General features: G+C 38.2%; 1 long non-coding RNA gene across 1 annotated transcript; it reads right to left on the bottom strand.

Annotated features, from left to right (window-relative positions):
- Positions 1–5,903: 5,903 nt before the first annotated feature.
- On the bottom strand, positions 5,904–19,795 carry LOC122166153. The gene is made up of 3 exons (XR_006170687.1): positions 19,471–19,795; positions 9,448–9,587; positions 5,904–6,296 (listed from the first exon to the last, which is right to left on the bottom strand). It is a non-coding gene; the product is annotated as an uncharacterized LOC122166153 (long non-coding RNA).
- Positions 19,796–20,631: the final 836 nt, after the last annotated feature.

Raw genomic sequence — 20,631 nt, 5'->3', positions numbered from 1 at the left:
TTGTCTTGCTAATCTGAAAGGAGTTTTTGATTGAAAGGTATAGATGCCAAAAAACAAATAGGTGAATGAAGACTACTAAAAAAAAAAAAAACCTAGAAAAGTTTGAGATCATACCTGAAGAAAGACTTAGTTCCTTTAACTGTTCCTGACCCCAGAGATGAACATGCCAGCTGCAGGTAGCAGGGCTTAGCACACCAAAGAGGTTCCTAAATATGTGAGGCCTTCCTAAAATTCATGAGAACAGGATGCCTTGTGTAAGAGTCTCTCTATTCCTGCCTGTTTCTCTAATTCTTTATCTGGGTATTTGCTGATGGCGACTATCAGAGAAGACACCAAGAAAGATGCACCTTTAGGGCAGATCCAATACATCCCATGCTTCTACACCTGGTAAAACAGTACCACCCACAATAATTGGGTCCCAAATCTCACTCTATGCTTGTCCATAAGACCCATCTGGGCTGCACTGGAGGCACAATCTGCCTGCTTAATACAGGGCTCCATGATTTTGTAGCAGTATGTACTCAACAGAGTAATGCAAACAACTTAACTTAAGAAAACTCACTCTTTTTAAAACACCACAGCGAGTAGCCTTGATGTCTATCTTGCTACTTCTCCTTTTAAATAAAACCTGGAGGGTTCTTTAGAAGGCAGGAGACATTGGTTGCTTGGCTCTTTCCAGACACCCTGCTATGAAAACGTGCCCTGCTTTTCCTGTTGAACTGATCCCCTGAAGTGCTCCAGGGCAAGCCTGCCCCTACCAGCAAGATTCCCACTGGACTCAGACATCTTTAATTGAATATTATTGAATATGAAAAACTCTAACAGTCTTGTAATGCTATAACGGGAAAGAAAATACAGGAATAATGGAAGAGTAGCACAGTCCTCAGCTACAGCAAAGGAGAATAAGCCCAAGCACAACAGCCACGAACACAAAAAGAAGCAATGAAAGAAAAACTGCTTACCTCTGGAAAGCCCCAGGTAGATGGGGATCACCAGCAAAACAGCCTCATCTCCTTTTCCAACCCTTAAATGAGGTCTGGGAAGGGGTGGACCCTGGCTCTATCCGTTCTGGTCACTCAGTGCATTGCTTGCACCTGAGCTTCTCTGCGTTGGCCCTGCCTTCTCCCCAGGTGCTCAATCACTGGTTTAAGCTGTGATTTAGCATTTCCACTACTAAGCCTTTAAATGGGAATAATGTAGACTTTCTGCTTTGTATCCTGTTCTCTGGACAAGAGCACAAACCAAAGCAGAAGCCTATTACATTTTAATGATATTCTGCACATATTCTTTAACAGCACAGATGGTTCTTCCAGCTTAGATTACTGCCTAGTGGTAAGCGCTTTCTTTGTCGTAATTACCTGAAGTAGGCACTGAAACTAAATTATCCACTTACTATATTAATAGTCCCAAGCACTAATTGATCATAATATAAGCAATAGCTATGCTCCTGTTGCACTGAAGGAGAAATCTAATAGGCCTGCATCAAGTCTTTCCTTTCGATCACACACAGAAACATTACCGGGCAATTGCTTTCATGTCACTCCTTTGCTTTCATGTTACTCCTTTGCCTCCCCACACACAGACACTAAAGTTTACTAACTCCCTTTTGCGGCAGAACTCAGAGAAAATAAGCTACTTTTGAAAAGCACTACATGGAATGATGGAAAAAAAGACAAAACAGCTTTGTGTTTTCAAACTAACGATGTGGGAGTTGGTACTGAGCATTAAGACTTTCACAACAATCCCTAAAGAATTGGTATATATTATTTTAGGACTAAGCTCAATTGGTATTGGAGTCACAGGATTGCTTTTGAATTGTTGGGTAATACTTGTGGACTGGACAACTATCTTAATAAACTCAAATGTATTCAACAGTTACTGTCTCTCTGGGAGGCAAATTTTGCGGATAAACATACAGCAGATTGAGTGCAAGACGTTTTAAGGAGTCCTTTCCGGATTAAAAAAAAACATTTTGGGTTGGAAGAAGGCAATAAATAAGATTAACCCACCATCTCCTGCTTTCTGACAACCAATTCTACATCTTCCTTTGAATTTTAGCATTATGATATCTTGTACCTCTATTCGTGGGTGTGGTGATGAAAATGGGCTTTTTGAGGATTATCTCAATCCATCTATTATCTCAATCTATCCTACTTGTAGGATAGAGGGTTCCTAGTTCTCTGTATGTAGGAGAATTCATATCTGAAAAAGTATGGAAAGAGAAGGGCTCTCTGATCTCAGGGATCTCTTCCAGCTTCATGTTGTACTGTAAAACCACCTGCATAAGCACACAGTGAGACTCATTTCAACATGTTTTTGTAGCTAGAAACACTTGAAATGTGAGTGTCTGAATTAGTTCACACTTCTACTTGGCTCTAATGATCTTTCCCATCCCCACGAGCTCTTGTTCAACCTCTGCCTTCACAGAATGCTGGCAGCTCTTACCGTGCTTCCACTTCACTGTGCCTCTTAAGGGCAGGCAGATCTATGATCACTGACAAACGACCTCAGGCAGACTTTCATGTGACCTGGCTGCAGTCTTGGAAACATACCTGCAAATAAAATCTGCTGTATTTTAGATTCCTACGCTCTTTAATTCTATGTATATTTTGTGGCTGATGGATTGACAAAGAAAGGCGGGGGCAGATTGTTGTGGAAAATGTCATTCATCTGTGCTCAGACTGCTGTGTAACAGGGCAGATAGGTATTTGGCAGCTTGAATCCTCTATGAACTTATAACTGAGTATCTTAAACAGAGGGTTTTTTAAAGTTCTTTTACTGAGATACAAACTAATTGCACTTTCCTTGCATCAAGGGCAGGTGAAGAGCACTCATACAAAAAGACACGATGCCACAATTGTAGTTTGTCATGTTAACATAATTAGACCATGTGTGATGTAGGCCAAAGCCCAAACAGAAAGCTCACTGAAAAAGGCATGTTGCTAAGGCAAGAGCACAGACTTGAATCCAGTAACAGTTCAAATAGAAAAGGGACAGATTAGACAAATAATTGAAGTAATGGTAAATGTATTTTTGAAGACTGCAAAACAAAAGTACATATTTTAAAGGTAAGAGCACATACTGCTACGGTCTTCAGACCAGTTAGTTATGGAGAAAGTATGGAGGATTGGATGGAGACGAGAGAATAGAAAAAAGAAAAAAAATCAAACTAGACTTAACAACATCTAAAGGCACCAGCATCCTTCTAGGGAATGCAATATTTTTCCTACCTGTAAATTTATGCAACAGGTATGCAATATAATACATATTTATGCAATATATGTTGGCCTCACTTTCTTGATTCTATGGATCAGATATCTGAGCCTGAGTATGGACAGCTATACAAAGATTCTTAAGCCAATTTAAAAATAGTGGCCCAAGAGAAAAGAACGGGAAATGAAGTATCTCGCTAATGGTGAATTTCAGGGTTTGGATGGGACCAAAGTAAAGACTGTATTCTAATTTATGCTGCTATTTATATTGAAAGATTATTCCTTCTGTTATCGTGACGAGGTATAAGTTATGCTTTGGGCTAAGATTTGCCAAATAAATTCAATATTCTGATTTTTGGGAGGAATATTTGAATTCCAGTAGGGAAAATAAGTAATTCAATGCTCATACAGGTACACCTACTGCTAAAAACAGAGATGTTATTTGACATTGGTCAGAAAGCATTTACTAATTTTCTTAAGATGCCAAACAATCATGACATAGCTTTCAGTCATAAACCACTTGAAATGAAGGGAGAAATGTTCTTCACTTGCTCAAAATCTTTTCCACTGCCTGTAGAGTTAATGTTCTGCTTCTGGCACATGATTAATTCCTACAAAGAAACAGGAACTTGGGGAACACACAGATGGCCACATCCTATAAATTATATGGTCGTTGTCTTACGTGGGTGGTATTTTAAACCTTGCTTCTTCACTCCCTCATAACAAGCCTGAAATCAGAAGAAAGTGGGTACTTGACAAAGCTTTTACATTTTCTGTTTTCAATATATGTAAGAATTATTGACCTTCAAAAATAAGCTTTGTCAAGTAGAAAAGCTTTTATGTAACAAAATCTCCAAATCTAAAATGCTTTTTATTAATCATGCTCCTGTTCTCTACAGAAGAATGCTCCACACAGGAAGTACACAGGAAAAGAAGCAAATCCCACAAGAAAAAGACACATGCAAACACAACTGAATTAGTTTAGAGAAACAATTGTTACCCAGGTCCAACGTTGGAAATACATCTGAAAGAGATAACCTTGGAAGCTGGTCACCTGAACACAGTGAGAAAAAGGGTGTGAGAAAGGAAGGCCCTGATCATCTGTCAGATGGAATCCAGACGTGACAATTAGAGTTAATGAACCACGACCCAAGAAGCAGTTTCAGCACTTTTTACAATCCCACTTCATGGCCTCAGTAAAACTTTCAGGGTTTTTTTGTTTTTTTTTTTATTCCACAGAACACGTCTGCTCCAAATTCTAAGGGGAGAAACTGGATTCATTTGGTTTCTTCCCCACTTTTCAGTCACGTATGAAGTAAATGTAAAATCTTTGTGAACTGAAAAATCAGAAGATACAGCTTCTACGATGAGATTATATAGTATTATTGCAGTAGCTATTTAATTTACATTAAAATTAATGAACTGATAAAGCTGACTGAAGAATACCAAGCAAATAATTTCAAAACATAACCAGTATAATGGCATTTATCTTCAAATATTGGTTTTGGCCTCAGGTACTCAGAAAGCTCAGAGAATGCCTCTGAGAAGGAAAAAAAGAAAAGCTGACTGATACCTCAGTCTTCTATCATTTCTTCACAGAGCAGGTATAGCTAATGAAGCAGTGCCTCTTTATCCCCAGAGTCCAGAAGATCTGCCAAACTTCTAAGCCTGAGGTGCAATTGATCTTTCTTTCCCTATGGGCAAAGTATTCCTGCAGTCAGAGCCTCTCAGTTTCTCAGAATCACAAAAATCCAACCATTTGGTCTTTTGCTATTATATGGAATGAAGGATCGAAATAAGGCCAAACAACTCTTGGTGGTTCTCTTCCCATACCAGACACACTTTTCCTTGGCCTCCTCCTAAGATGTGTTACCAAAACATAACAATTCGCTCTGAAACCTGCTACCTAAATTACAATTGCTTTTTATGGTAATGAATTCTAAAAACACTTTTCCAGCAGCCCTGGTCAGAAATTCACAAAGGATACTTAGTGCAGAGCAGGAAGATCTCAAGAGCTTGAAGATAACATTTCACAGTCAGCTGACACTACAGTTCCCTCTTCTCACTGAGTTTGGAAGTGATTGGTTGCATCCTGCTTCTGGAGAAGGCAAAGGCATTTCAGCCATTGGTACCATTTAACCCCAAACTTGAAGATCATCATTAAGAAGTGAAAGTCCAACTTGGTCTTGTACATGGATATGTCTGTGGTGTGTGCAAGGCAACATCGGGAGTCAATGTGCCTCATAGGAATGGCTCGCAGAGCTTTGCTTACTGACACTGTGCTCACACATTCCAATTTTTGCAATTAGTATTGCATTCTCTTCAGTGAAACTTAAGCTCAGTCATGCTGTGTTATGAGAATTTTCTAGTCCTTTCTTATAGCGAAATCACTTTCAAAAAGAAAAAAAAAAAACAGAAAGAAAAAAGAAAAGAAAGAACATTTCTGTTTTCTGTTCTCCTAGTATGGGCATGTGAATAAATTAAATGATATTTACATCCTTATATAAGGAGCTTCACAATTTTTCTCTTTAAAAAAAAAAAGAGATCAGAAGAAATGGAAGCATGGTAAGAGTACAATATCTGATAAGGAATTATTTGACTGTAAATGAATAGTAGAGGAATATTACAAAATCTATCCATATTGATCACAATTAATAGATTAAATAATAAAACACTTCATTTTATCCTAGCAAGTTTATTCAATGCAAAAAAAAGAAGTCTATGGCTCCGTAATAAAAGCAGCTGTAAACTATCACATCTGTCGTACATACTATTGCAAAGTAGAGTTTTATCTTCTTCACTATATTAACCTCCCAAGAGCTCATTAAATGTTACTGATATTGAAAACATGGTTGATCAGGTGAAATAAAACAAAATGGAAAAAAATTAAAATATCAGTAGATCAAGTGTTTACTGCAAACATCTTCTGCCTGGTTTAAACACTGAACTAATTTTTAAGTACGCGTGAAGTTGTATAATGCATAACATAATGAATAAAACACTCACACATTAGGTAAGTGACACTGTAAAGATCTACTGTTGTAATAATTTCCTTCAATCCAATGATACCAATAAGGGAAGAACCTACAACAAAAGAAATAATTGTCTCTTCAGTTGTCATTTCAAATTATTTCCTGTAAGTTCATAGAACTGTGGATTCCAATGATACCCAGTAAGGGTAGCCACTCACTGCAGCACTCCAATCATCAGAGTGATCCCACCACGTTTCAGAGGTGGCAACTAAGTCACAGTTTTCCAATTGCACAGTGGCTTCTAGCTCCTCCTGTTTGCAGCCCACGCTGTGCACATGGCTGTAGATGCACTTCAGCGTGGCCATTGGTCTCACTCCCAACCTCCACATACTGCCCGTAGGCTCATCTGTAGCAAGTTTGCTTTTATTCCCTTTCCCCTTCAAACCTAGTTTAAAGCCCTCTCAACAAGACCCACCAACTACTGGGCTAGAATCCATTCCTTCCCCCCTTTAAAACAGGTAGACTGCATCTATTGCCAGCAGGCCTGATGCTGAATAAATCTCTGCATGATAAAAAATAATAATAACAATTAAAAAATTCCTCTGACTGCACCATCCTCTTAACCATGCGTTGCTCAGGTGGCTTGTCCTGTTCCTCACAATATTTTTCCCTGCTAGTGAAGAGATTGAGGAAAACACCACCTGAGTTCTCACTTTATGTAAACAGGTTTTCTAAGAAAAACACTCTATTAGACGTTTGCTATTTCATGAGATCTTTACAGGCTGCTCTGGAACAAAAGATCCTGATGAGGACACAGATTCTGGCACTTCTTACTTAAAAGTAATAGGAAATGGAGATCGTTCAGTCTTTCATTAATTTAACTGTTCATTTAAAACTCTTGTTTGAAGCCATTTTATCTACAAAGCACAGATGCTGTTCATCATCCAGTGTTCTCATGCAAAACAACTCATGTTGTCAGGAAAAAAATATTCAGCATTGACACAAAGATACAAGAGCACTGAATAATTCGGAGCTGTGCCATAGAAGATCCAAATCAAACAAAAACTTCCAGTTCTTGCTCTGAATTACAGTCCATGTTTCTGCATACATTCTAAACTACAGTGAGTTTTCCAATCTGTTTACTAATGTAAGATATACCGACTGACCTCCCAGCACAGAAAGTGTATTTTAAATGTCATGCATAGTAATTAACTACAGAATGAAAAAAATCTTTATGCATGTTCTCAACAAGTGAGGAAACCATGTTTTCATTGGCCTGGATCATGCATGCTAAGTGAGGAACTGCTTTATGAAGAGAAAGTAAGCAAATATGTATGCACAGTAGAGCAGAAGACCTTTTAATAATGACCTGCAGTCATACCAGATTGAAATTCTGTTCTCTGTTCTATTATTATCCACAATTCCAAGTTATTATTCTACTTACATTTTATGATGTTCAGGAAGAGGAGGTCATCATTCACCCTGAACAACCGTAAATCTCCTGCATGTAATTTCTGTTTTTCCTGAGTATTCTTTCATTCCCTGCCACTCAGAATACCACTGCTTCTATTACATATAGTAAAGTTTTCCAAGGCTAAGAACCCAAGTAAAGATCCTGGCAGTAGATAAATCTTTCATATAATGTAAATCTGGTTCTATCAAAGTGTTACAATTGATTAGACAACAGCTTAGCTAATTTCTGCTCATGGCTCATGGTATTTTTTTTCCTTATTTTGATATCCAGTGGCTATTGTTCCTTAGTTTTATCCAAAAAGCAAGCTATTCCTGCATTTACTGGTATTTCTAGTTCTTGCTGACTCTTGTTCTCCTTATAAAGTTTCAGTAGGTTATTAACAGTGAGATGCAGAAAGTAAGCGAACCATTAGTTGAGAAAGTTAATTTTAAAAAAGTGATGGAAAGTATCTCACTGATGTTTTAAATCCATGCCACAAACTATAATGAGATAACAAAAAAAAAAAAACCAAAAAGAAGGAAAACAAATGTGGTTAAACAATTATTTTGCACAAAATTGCAAAAAAAAACTAGTCATACTAGATTATCACTGCGGCAGGATAGACTCTGTATGTGGTAGAGGTTGAAATCCACATGAGATTATTTATTCTTACTATGTGATCATAAGTTTCGCTTTAACAGACAATATTTGATAAATCTTTTTGATAAATCAAAAATTCTTGCAACTACAGAATTCTGCTTCCTTTGGAATGGAAAAATTTCTATATTATTGTGCCACATATTCAGGTTTTGATATTTAGTAGTGAATCATTCAGTAATAACTCTGACTCTCAATAACAATATGTAGATTTATACTACCTGGTGAGCCAGCCATCAGCTTGTAGACAAATTGAATACTTCTAATTTACTGTTCTTCTAAATATTACATCACGCATCCATGTATACACTTCAAATCATCTTGCTGCCAGAGTGCAGCTATTCTTTATCATAATCAGAGAAGCTACAGCATGACTGCTCCACAGTACAGCTATTATTTCAAAGGCTCATGTAGATTTTTAATTTCTTGGTTTATATGCAGTGAAGTATGCAGCCTAGTTTAAAGCTTACATAAAGTGGAAGTAGTAACATGGACAGCAAAATAAGATCTTGCTTTTCAAACAAAGTGCAGAATGAGTGAAGGAAGAGTGGAACAGGAGCTGACATGCACATCTGTGTTTGCTAGTAAAAAATAAATTCAATGAAGGCACATTTGAGTATTTCCATGCAAGTAAGCTCCTAGAATCGAAGCACAGAACCACTGTTCTTCTACACTAACTTTCTGTTGGGCACTTGTATACAAGAAAAGGAGTGACTTTTATTTGTTAAGCTGAACCCACTTTCAAAGAAGACTAAAACCAATGGCTTTGGTTCAGGATAAGATTTAAAGGTAACACCTCTTGCAGCCTATTTTCTTGCATCAGCCAGTTCTCAGCTAGCCACCTCAGTCCATTTCCAAAATAAACTGCCTTCTGTTCCATTTGGAAGTGTTTCAGAAGCCCAGCCTTCAAGTATGCATGTCACATGAATTGATACTCGACTAAGACTTAACGTTCATCGTTGTATTTTATGAAGAATTAGCAAACAAGGAAAACAAACAGGAAGATCTTGTTTAGAAAACCCTCACTTTGAAGGACTGACAAAAGCTACCTCACTATAACCGCTGCAGCCAAACGACACTTTCTATGACTGGCAGAACAGAGCAGCACACAGTATTCGTAGGGGATTCCTTTGATCCCAAGAGTATCATTTACCTGCGTTACGGGTCATTTGATTATTTGCCTTCTCAGTCAATACCCTTTGATGTAACAAACTCAGGATGTCAGTGCTCTGGTATATAGAGAAGTGATTAATTCCACCAGTAGCGTCTTCAAGGATGACATGGCCATACAACCTAGAAGAAAGAAAAAGCAACAAAAGAAAAGAATGCAATTAGACATAAACAGTGTATTATTCTAACTCAGCTAAGAACCAAACTCTGCATGTTAGTTTGAGTGTGCTATTGGGGCAGGAATGGTTAGCTACACAATGCTTTTTGCTTGATATCTTAAACGTAAGTCCTATACTCTGCATAAATATATCACCTTGCAATGAGAAATCAGCACATTTTAAACTGGTAATAAGACATACACTTATAAATGAAAGTATTAATTAAGAGAAGTTCCCAAGAACGTGCATTCCTCATTTCTGGAGTATCAAAAGACATGGTGCAGTTTCTTGAGCGTCAGTATTACAAGTCCCACCTACCTTCCACACTGCTGTTGTGTGGAACTCTTAAGGTACACAGTCTTTCACAAGGGCAAAATTACTTATTAACAAACCTGAAAAATGTTTCAATATCAGATTTTGTAAGCTGTTTCAAATCATTCCTTACTAGACTGTTGTTTGAAATCCCAAGCAAGACAGGCATTTGATAGAAACATTAACTTCTGTAACATGTCCTTTCCAGTTCTTTTTCCACAAAAATAACTGCAAACTAACATAGAAGCATATTTCTGAAGAAGAACAATTCACCCCTGCTGGGCTTTGCTTATCACTTCATATAATATTCCATAAAGATATATTCCATAAAGACTATATTCCATAAAGACTGGATGTTGTGTTGAGGGACACGGATTAGTGGGAGCTATTGGGAATAGGTGAACGGTTGGACTGGGTGATCTTTGAGGTCTTTTCCAACCTTGGTGATTCTATGATTATGATATGATGTGGCCAGACTCCATGCTACCTTCTACATTTCTCTGAGGGTCACTCTCAAGGTTTCGTAGCCCAGAAGGGAAAAATGTCCACTGTTATCCACGAAGATGGAGAACCAGACTGACAACACCAAGTTTTAACTCAGAAGACAGAGGTTTACACCTCTGTGTCAGCAAGTTCTGCAGCCCACAGAAGTCTTGTAGAGGAAAATAGCTGGTGTTGAAGAACACAACATCCACATTCCGTGCATTGCAGGAGTGTTTACGCACTCTGGCTCTTATCAGCTCCTGTGTGCTCAGTGCCCATTGACTTCATCTATATTCATCTTCAATTCAGAATTAGTTCAAAAGTAACCCTCTTTGCAATTTCTGATACTGCTGCATGATGCGAAGTAAAGCACAATAAACAGGAGCACTTGGGATGTTCACTTCAAAAGTGCAGTTGTGATAGATAAAAACTAAGATCAGCAAACAGCAGGACAGCGTGAGATTTTGTAAATGCATATAGTCAGTGCAGCTTTGCAAAAAGTCCAAGTTTAATAAGCTTCTGTGCTTTGTTAGAATTAAGCCAAAGTGCTCAGCCCCAAAATTCAATGCTTTACTCTGTTTTATGTATTCTGACACCTAATAATCAAATTCAAATTAGGCTTGAAGGCAGTCATGCTGAAAGATTACATGTCTGTTTGCATATTCCTTGTGGGCTGCTACCGTGGATTTGGACTTTAAGATTACTCCCTGATGCAAATTTTCTAATTTTTTAATCCATCCACTATCTTCTTCTAACAAAAAGTAATTTATCAGATCCGAAGGTGTGATCTCTCCAACCGAGTACAACAGAAAAACATGTGAAATCTGACATTTTTTATGGGTAGCAAGGTTTGTTGCTAAGAAATTTTCTGTATTTCTCTCCGTGTTTGCTCATTTTTCTAACGGCACGGTGACTGAAGTAAAGGCATATATAAATGCCTTCATATAATTTTAATGTTACACCAAAAAATAGTACAGAAAGTTTTGAGCTGAGTACATCAAATAAATTTCTTTACTGTTTTAATAATTTTGTCTTTATGTGATGCACAATTTAACTATCCATTACATTGAAAATGGCATAGAGTTAGCAATTTACACTAGGATGAGAGCCTGAAGTAATACCAGAAATTAAAACGGATGAATTTTTAGTGCTTCAATCAATGGCTCTATGCCTCAGTGTGTTTTTTTCTCAAGCAAAGGATTATTTGAAGTGAAATATTATGACCTGGTAACACTACAGAAGAGTAATTCAAGTGCATGTCAGCTAGGGGTCTGAAGAACTGGTCATATAGACTTTTCTGCCTTGAGATATCTCGGGGAACCAGGAAAAATACGGACATGCAGCACAGAGTTCACATGGGATCTCTGCCAGTCCTTCATATCAGCAGCAGTCACAGTGTGATCTACAAGCCGATTTAACATGCAGACCTAGAATGGTCACTTTCAAATGAAACTCCCTTATCTACCTTCTCTGCTTGTGATAGATGGAGGAGGTCAAGGCCCTGGGAGGAGTTATTTGCAGGCTCTCCCTCCCTCTTTCACGTTTTGCTTTTTGCTTTAAAGGGAACTGAAGTGATATTATTGAAAGACCTGTTAATAAGATCAGCAGAACTGAATGACAGTAATACATTTGAACTTTTATGATGCTATTGATCCAGGCCTGAAGAAAGTGAAGTGGTAAAGTGCATTTAGGCATCTTATTTCAAGGACTGTGAAGGTAAGAAAAGAATTTTTGTAAAAGTAGTAAAGGCCTGTGATCCTAATAGATACTTTTGGATAGCCAGGCATTCTTTCTTTTCTTTAGCTATTATTTTTACTTCACTTAAACAATTTGCTTTTAATAACACATGTAAGAAACCATAATAAACTGTACAGCAGCCAAGCTACCTCTCCTCTGTTCCTACCCCAATACAGTTCAACCTCCAGCTACAGTACAAAGGAAGTGTAAAGTTTTGCTCACAGCAGGAATGGCTTAACATGCTATAAAGCCATTTTGTGATAGGCTGCAGGGGAAAACAGTACACCAAATCTTCTAGTATTCTCTTTGTTGTGATATTTGACACGAAGGGGCAGACAGTCAAATAGAAGTCTGATTTCTCCTTTGCCTTTATTCAGCTTGGCCTTTCACTGGATTCCTGAAACTCATACTTAAGGTTTGCATATACATGTTGCTAGCAGCATAAGAGCTCTCATCACAGGTTTTGAGCATTCTTTCCAGACATTATTTGACATATTTTTAAGCAACAAGAACGGAACTAGCAGAACACATATCAGATACAATGAACACAATAGCAAAAATAATAACAAATGAGATCAGGTATTATGAGGGTGGGCAAGCAACGTTTTTTATTGTCTTTTCTGTCCTGTTTTTGAAGACAATTTTCAAATCCAACATTTGGTGCTGTTATTGAAGGAAGATCTCAAAGTAGTGCACATCCTAATGTCAATGCTGAATATAATATGAATGCAGAAATGCCTTCACAAATGAGTTCAATTAACGCTTAAAACATGAGTTAATAAATATTCTGAATTGAATGCCTGCTTTATTCCACCTGCAATCACTGCAGCTTCCTGGTGAATGAGCCTATGAATTTATTGACCTGATGAGGCTCCAGCAAATCTTTTATGTTATCAGTCATTGCTCCAAGTCATTAGCTTTTCATTGTCTGATTCCAGATAATAAAAATGCTATTACCGTGAAGAAAAAAAAAATAAAAGCTGTCTCCCTGTTCTGCACCAGGGAAGAAATCAACAAGTAAAAGTTAGTAGAATTTTCTTTATTTTCAGAGCTGATTGGAAATACTTCAATGGGTTTTGCTGTATTATATATTTAAATAGAAATAGTTTTCTTACATTAGGAAGATCTTTATGACACTTTTGATCATTTTCTCTTCCTTTAATTACTATTCCCATCTTGCGATTGTATTTTAGTAGAATCCTCTAGTAAATAGTATGGATTTAGTTGCTATCCTTTTGATTACTGCAAGCAAGTTTTATCACTTTGGTACTAAGGAGTTCTTTTGCTCAAACATGACACTTGAAAGAAAACTTCCTCTTCAGCAAACACTCCTGTGTTTTTACCATATTCATACTTCCTATAGTTAACCCCAACGTTGTGATGTGCTGAACTAATTATTCATTGCAGAAAATCCTTTCCAGACCTGAATTCTGTAATCAGATGCATTTGTAGTCCTAGTCTGCATAGCTCATCATCTCAAACCCAGTCGCAGCATTTGCAGGTGTCTATGGGTCATTAATTTCCTGCAGGAATGAATTTGTATAGGATGCCTAAACGCTCAGGAAAATGTTTCCCCATTTTAAAAGTATCTTTTTCTGTTTTGTTTTCAGATCTTTTTGCACCCTTAAGTTTATATCAGTTGTGTAGTTTGAGTGATAGCAAGGCTTAACAACCTCTTATTTTTAAAAATCTAAATCGATAGAGCAAGATACTATAAAATACTCTATTTTTGTGTATGAAAACCCTTCATGAGTCACAGAGCTGTTATATCCTTAAATATTGTATTTATTAAGATGTCTTGAACCATTATAAATCACATCTGTGTCAATTATGGTTTTCAACAAAAAATGCTAACGTCTAAGTAACAAGCACTCAGCCAGCAGTTCTTTGATTTAAACTCATTTTTGAGTTAAGCTTTGGATTAAAAAGCAAAAGCAAAACCAAGCCAACAGAAGCTCTCTCTTCCCAAACATTCTTTGAACTTCCCTCTTTCCTGATAATTATAGCACTGCTCATCATTGAGTGGCAGCACAGGGCCTTGAAGAATGAATACTGAATTTCTTACAAATATCTGCACAACTAAATGCCAAACCTGGCACAGACTTTGAGGTCTGTTTGTACTCCCTTCAAGACCCTGAATCTGATCTAATGGAGATAACATAAGCTACCATCAGCCAAGACACTTTGGCCTCGGCACATGCAAGCTGTATTGCGGAAAATGGTTGCACAACTAGAAATACAGTCTGGAAGGAGTGTGAGAGATGGAGAACAGAACGAGGGAGGAGGAAATGGATAGAACTAAAAGAAAATTTTAAAAAAATGCAGATAGGATTAGCTAGGGAAGAAGAATGATATGAAGTCTAGAAGATAATAAAGAGAAATCAAGAAATCAAGCAAGGAAGAAATTTTGGACCCAGAACAACTCATTCAACCGCCCACCCTTTTTATCACTAAATAGTCTTGATCTTGCTTTGGCAGGGGGGTTGGACTCGATGATCTCTGGAGGTCCCTTCCAACCCGTACAATTCTGTGATTCTGTGATCTTATACTAAAGAAAGAGCATTACGTTAGATTTCTTTTAACTCTTTAGAACAAGCAGTGCCTTTCTTCATTGCACCGCTTAAATTACACGTTTCAGACTTCTTTCTCTGTCCAGTTTGGCTCTTAGGCCCCCTCTCCAGGTTCTTATACTATTACTAAAGAAAGACTTCAATGAAGGCTTTTGTAGTACCATCTTTAGCCAAACAGTAGCTCATAAACACATGCAACAAGAAAAGTGTTATGCTTCTCTGGTTTGCTTTTCTCCAGTTTCAGCCTGGCATAACACTTACTCAACAGCAGTGCCGTTATATTGGCACCATCAGCTGAAGAGAGCACAGCTGGCAAGCAAAACAGCTTCCCCTTTTGTCATACAAACCAACAACTAGCTCAATAATCCAAGACCACAACACTAAAAAACGTTATAGCGAGAGAAAAAACTACTACAAGAAGGAAGTGAAAGAGAAACGTATGAAACGCATGAGAAAGGGATTGATGAATACCTTCTGTTTGCTTAGGAAAACCCAGGCTGGACACCAGCACCCCCTGCCACTCATTCGGAGAAGCTTGGTGCTTGAAGAACGCACAGCATTCTGTCATTTGATAGTGCTCAACCCAGCGTCTGCTCCTTTTTTCAGAAGCTCAGGCTTCTTCCTCCTTTTGTCAAAGACGTTTGGATGGGTATTTCCTTTGATCAAAGTGGCAATTTGCTTATTTATTTCATTCATAACATTTCTTACCCCACTTCTTCCAGGAGGATGGAAAAAAAGGCAGAGGGAATATGAATGGCTCTTCTCAGGTAGTTTTCTTACATTGTTTCTTTCTCAATGTACTGCTGTAGGTGAAGAAGATGTCTGTGCCTCCTGTTGTGAGCAATTTGTATTCACACGTCCTTTGCTTTCAAAGTCGTCTTTTGTTCAGACGGATATGTAAAAAGCAGCATTATCTCAGGGTGGCTTTTGCTGTTTCAGTGACAGGTGGCCCCACTACCTAAGTGTTGGCATGTATTTGCTCAGCTGAACTGGCTGCTGAGAACAGTTAGACCGAATTGGGGGGGGGGGCGCCCAACGAAGAGTGTTTTTGGCCTGTGTAATCTGCAGTACAACTATTCCAGCTGTTATGGCTCTGGCTGGAATTGAGTTCATTTTCTTCATGAAGGCTCATACGATGCTGCGTTCTGGATTTTTGTTGGAAAAATGCTGTCCTGCCAGTGAGGGGCACAAGGAGTTGTACCCAGAATGGCCAAAGGGAGACTATTCCCAGTAGGCATCCTGAGTGCACCATTCTGCTTTGGCTGCTGGGACTTGGTACTATCAACACAGATTGCTCAGCGGCCAGATTGCTTCTGTACCACACAAACCATCCCTGGGACAGAGCTTTATACACACAAAGGCAATTTGTACAAACCTTATCAACCCCAATTTTCACAGTAGGAGGAGGAATTAGGCTCTATTCACTGAAAAGCTTTCTAAAAGGAAAAGTTTTATCTAATCACAGGCCGTTCTTTCAGATGAGGTTATCTGGTCTCCAGTGTGAAACATATGAGGTCTGGAAAGCAAATCACTTTTTTTTCTTTCCATGCAGATAGCAGCAGATATTATTACATTGCAAGGGGGTGAAGGGCTCTGCACATCAAGGTCTTTGCTTGTGAGAGGGTGAGGGGAAACTGGAATTTATCAATTGGAATTAAACAGAGAAGCTGACCATTGCTACCTTCTTATGAAACAAAATTTTAGGAGCTGGTAGGTGTGAAGGTGACTTGATAAAGGTTTTATTTGTGCCACACAGCTCAAGATACATTTATCAGAAGACTGCAACTTCCAAGGGGAAACTTACGCTTTCTAAGATAAAACATTTACCTCAGGATTCATCTTCTATAAAAATACTACTGACAGCTAATATAGATCAGCTTCAGATATTCAGATATTCAGAACCTGCCATATGAATACGGCCATTCAAGAGTTTCTTTCTGAATCTTTCAGGCAATTCTGCAAACTCTCACAGCACCTCTGCCATCCATAACCTTGCTCCTTGGATCTCCTCTATGTACTGAGCGCCAGCTTCATCATACGTGGAAGTTTTCAATTTCACACAACAGTGATTTCTTCATAAGTTCTAAGTCATGCTTAGAAATCACAGTGTTTTCTAAGAATAAACTCTTGAAATCAAAAGGAATGACAATATTTGACGGTTTTTACCCAAGATTTTCTCCTCTTGCTCAGCAGCACAAGGATTTGACAGATAATCTCAGTTATGCAGCTGTGGAATCTCCCACCACTGCCATGTTTAAATAAATTATTTACCAGTAATGGCTGTTGTAACCTCTTTAGTCATAGGACCAAGCACGACACTTTCCCTACGTGTTTACAATCTGCCACCTACACAGACTCTAACCCTGTAGCTGCTGCTGGGTGACATGCCTAAATCTACTCTATATAGCATGATAAGGTGAAATATATATTAAATAACTGTATCTTATTTGTTTCTTTTTTGTGTACGACCATTTCTATCTGCACTCCAAAGCTTTCTTTTAAATACGTATTATCTTATTGTCTATGGTGTATTTAAAATACAACTGTTAAACAAATTCTTTCATTTATCTCAGTTTTGCTGCTGGCGTGGACCACAGTTTTTTAAAGCTCTTCCTAAAATCTACTTTTCAGACCACCTTTTAGGGACTGCAATGAAATTCCTCAATAAATATCATTAGAGAAAATTATTATGGGTTGCTATTAACTTGGGTACAGGTTTGATTCCTTCTCTCCCTGTCAAATCTTGCTTAGATTACAAATCTAACTCCACTGCCCTTGACTACAGTGAACCACTCTGTGTGTTCCTCTGTCCTCCCTGTGCAATTCTTCTTTTAATATTGCAAACCTTTATATTTGCTCCTTCTAACCTGTAGCACTCATGGAAACACAGTTTATCTTATTACAAGTTTCTGGTGAAGCTTCAGCTTTCATCTTCATGTTTGAAGAAAAACAACTGACTATTGGGAAACTCACATGAATTTGCTGGTTTTCTCTGCTTGCACGCTGACTGATCCGCCACCAAGAAAAAGTCACCATCATTCTGAGTCTTCTAACACATTTCTGGATGATCAGTACTTTCCCTTACTCACCTTGCAACAAAGTGAATGACCAAAAAAAATAGAACAACCAACCAACAAGATGGATGTCTAACATCAGCGTTCATGATTAAATATTCTAGTTGCTTTTGCTTGAAAATGAGCTGGCCACATAAGTCATAAATATGTTACTGAGGATGACTGGTATGGTGTACTTCAGGCTACTTCATGATCAATCAAATTGCTAAGAAAACCTTTCATAAATTCTGGGAAATTTAGGTGTGTTTCACTACTTGCTGTTTGCTCCTAGGATAAAGATTTAATCCATGTCACAAACGCAGCTTGGCAGCTCTTTTAAATACAAAGTACAGTGATAATTTACTTGAATGAAAATTAAAAAGATATGTGCTTGAAAAGAATACTTTTTTTAACTCACTGACAGTAAACAGTTCAGCCCCAAGGTGTGCAAACTACTCAATTGGAGAAATTCAGACCTTACATCTATCTCTATGATATCAAGCTTCCATCCCACTTTCTTACTGACCAACAGATGGATGTGCCTTTATATTAACCTTCGGTATTTACCAGTTATGTGAAGTAGGAGTAAAAGCATCAAGAACGTTTTAGGCATCTTTCCAATCACATAAAATACAGAAGAGACAAAATGCAGAACTCTGTATTCTGGTCTGGGTATCTTAAAATCCAGACAGTGGTTAATACAGCCTGTTCTCACAACCTTTTTCCTATCAGCCAGCCACTGGGAAGTGAGATTCTTAGACTGAAAAAGAATTAAAAATAAAACACCAGAAATGTAAAAGATGACATCAGTCACACACAGAACTGCCAGAAATTCTTATCCTACTTGGAAAACAGTTTTGGAGAAAGCGTTTTGCATATTGGCAACAACTGCTTTGCACAGTTGTTTTTCCCCATAATTCTGGATATCTCAGATACTTAGAAACCTCCTTGCAAGATCTGTTTGGAAAGTTATTCATCAAATGCCGACAGAATTTATCCAATTTAACAATATCTAGTCTAAATTTTACTACCATATTCCATCATGATTGATAATGCCAACGTTCATCAAAATAGCTACCCTCCAGAGCAGAGAAACAGCAATGTCAGCAGAAAATATCTCTGCTGATAAAGCTGCAGCAGCACTGAAAGGAAACAGTGCTCTAAACCACGATGTTCTGGAGTCACAGATCCAAGTGACAGTGGCTGATAAAAGGTTATAGAACAGTAAGATCTCTTCAGCTCACAGCACTTTTCCCCTGCACAGCAAAGCACCACACAGAAGTTTCCAATCCAATCTGATGTAGGAAGTTCTTCTACTAAAAGCTGTGGTCGCATTGGCATGGCTGACTGCTAAGGTTTTCTCTCTTGAAAGCAGAGCCAATATAACTCAAACTGCACTACTTCTGGGATACAAGCAACAGAGCGATGATGCTCTCTCTACCTTATGCAGAGGAAAAAGCAGAACTTGCACTGGCTGTAATAATACTAATGTGTTGCTTAGAGTTGTTTAGAAAGAGCAAGACAGATAGACAACTCCGAAAGAAAATGAAGACGGCAAAGGAGAAAGCTTTGTGAAAAAAAAAACAAAAACAAAAACAGTAAAATGGGAGACATCAATTAGAGATAGTGAAAGTAGATTAGGAGTAGCCTTTATCTGTTTAACAGAGGTGGTGTGAAGCCTGAATTGCCTTACCTCAACTCCTGAGGGCATTTCTAGCCTGGTAGCTGGAGGCAGCTCAACTATCACCTGACAAAGGATGTGAATGTCCAGATGTCTGGGCAGTCAGTCAGATATGCATGCCTTGGCTGCCTCATACCCATCCACAGCTGCCTCTATGTGATCTCTTTTACTTATAGATGAGCAGTGCTTTGAGTTAGAAGTGTCAGGAGCCCCAACTCGCCTAAGCTGAAGAGCTTGCATAATAGACAGGAGTTTTGACCTTGTCAGGAGCTCTTGTTCTCAATGAAGTTTCATCATAGTACAAAAATCTCTCCCTACATCTTTGCTAGGACTTATGTCATTGCTACACCAGAGCAAATGTGTCCTGATAATCACTGCGTGACTGCAAGCACTGCATTTTGAAATGCACTATTTTTAAGGCACTGTATTTATATAACATGTCTAACAGCAATGAAACCGCTGTCTGCGTTTTTGGTTTTGTTTTAGAAAATGCCAAACAAACTACTGGTGCTTTGGGAGCTATTACTCAAATCTATTTGAAACAGACCCTCACAGGCAAAATATAAAATCTACTTCTGTTGCATTTTTTCACTCAAAACAGATTGAGGCTGTAGAAAATTGACAGAAAAAAAACTAGACTGCTGGTCACTGCCTTTTAAACCTGCTGGTATTATTTTGTGATCTATCTCTTCCCTCTGCTGTTCCTTGCACTGGCACTGTAGATTTGGATTTAGGAAAGGATTCTACATTTTGTTAGACAGATACGTGTATGTGAGGGAAAGAGACAAGCTTTATGATGGGTTTGAAATAGAAGCCAGAGGTTGAGAATAATTTCTTTCAAACATATTCATTGTGTTAATTAATTAACGTGAGGGAATACAAGAAGTTGCAATAGGCATAGCAAAACACTATCAGTAAGGGGAGAGACTTGGAGATCATCAGTTCACGTGGGACAGAGACACAAGCAGAAACTCCCAGGTAATGGTAAAATGTAGGGGGAAATTATAACTTGCTATAAAACCATTACTTTTACCGCATTCCTAACACTGAGCGTTCTGCTTTCTGTCTCAGCCCTGAAGCAGGGCACATGTGCCTCTAAAGTCATCTGCTTTTCTCAGAGAATGGGTTAATATAAAAAGAGAAACTTCTCCCTCTAACACTCTAACACAGTAA

Source organism: Centrocercus urophasianus, unplaced genomic scaffold, assembly GCF_019232065.1.
Source record: "Centrocercus urophasianus isolate 14NV4802_14NV808 unplaced genomic scaffold, USGS_Curo_1.0 seq_32, whole genome shotgun sequence".
NCBI lineage: Eukaryota > Metazoa > Chordata > Aves > Galliformes > Phasianidae > Centrocercus > Centrocercus urophasianus.
This window is presented reverse-complemented; position numbering and strand designations above follow the sequence as displayed.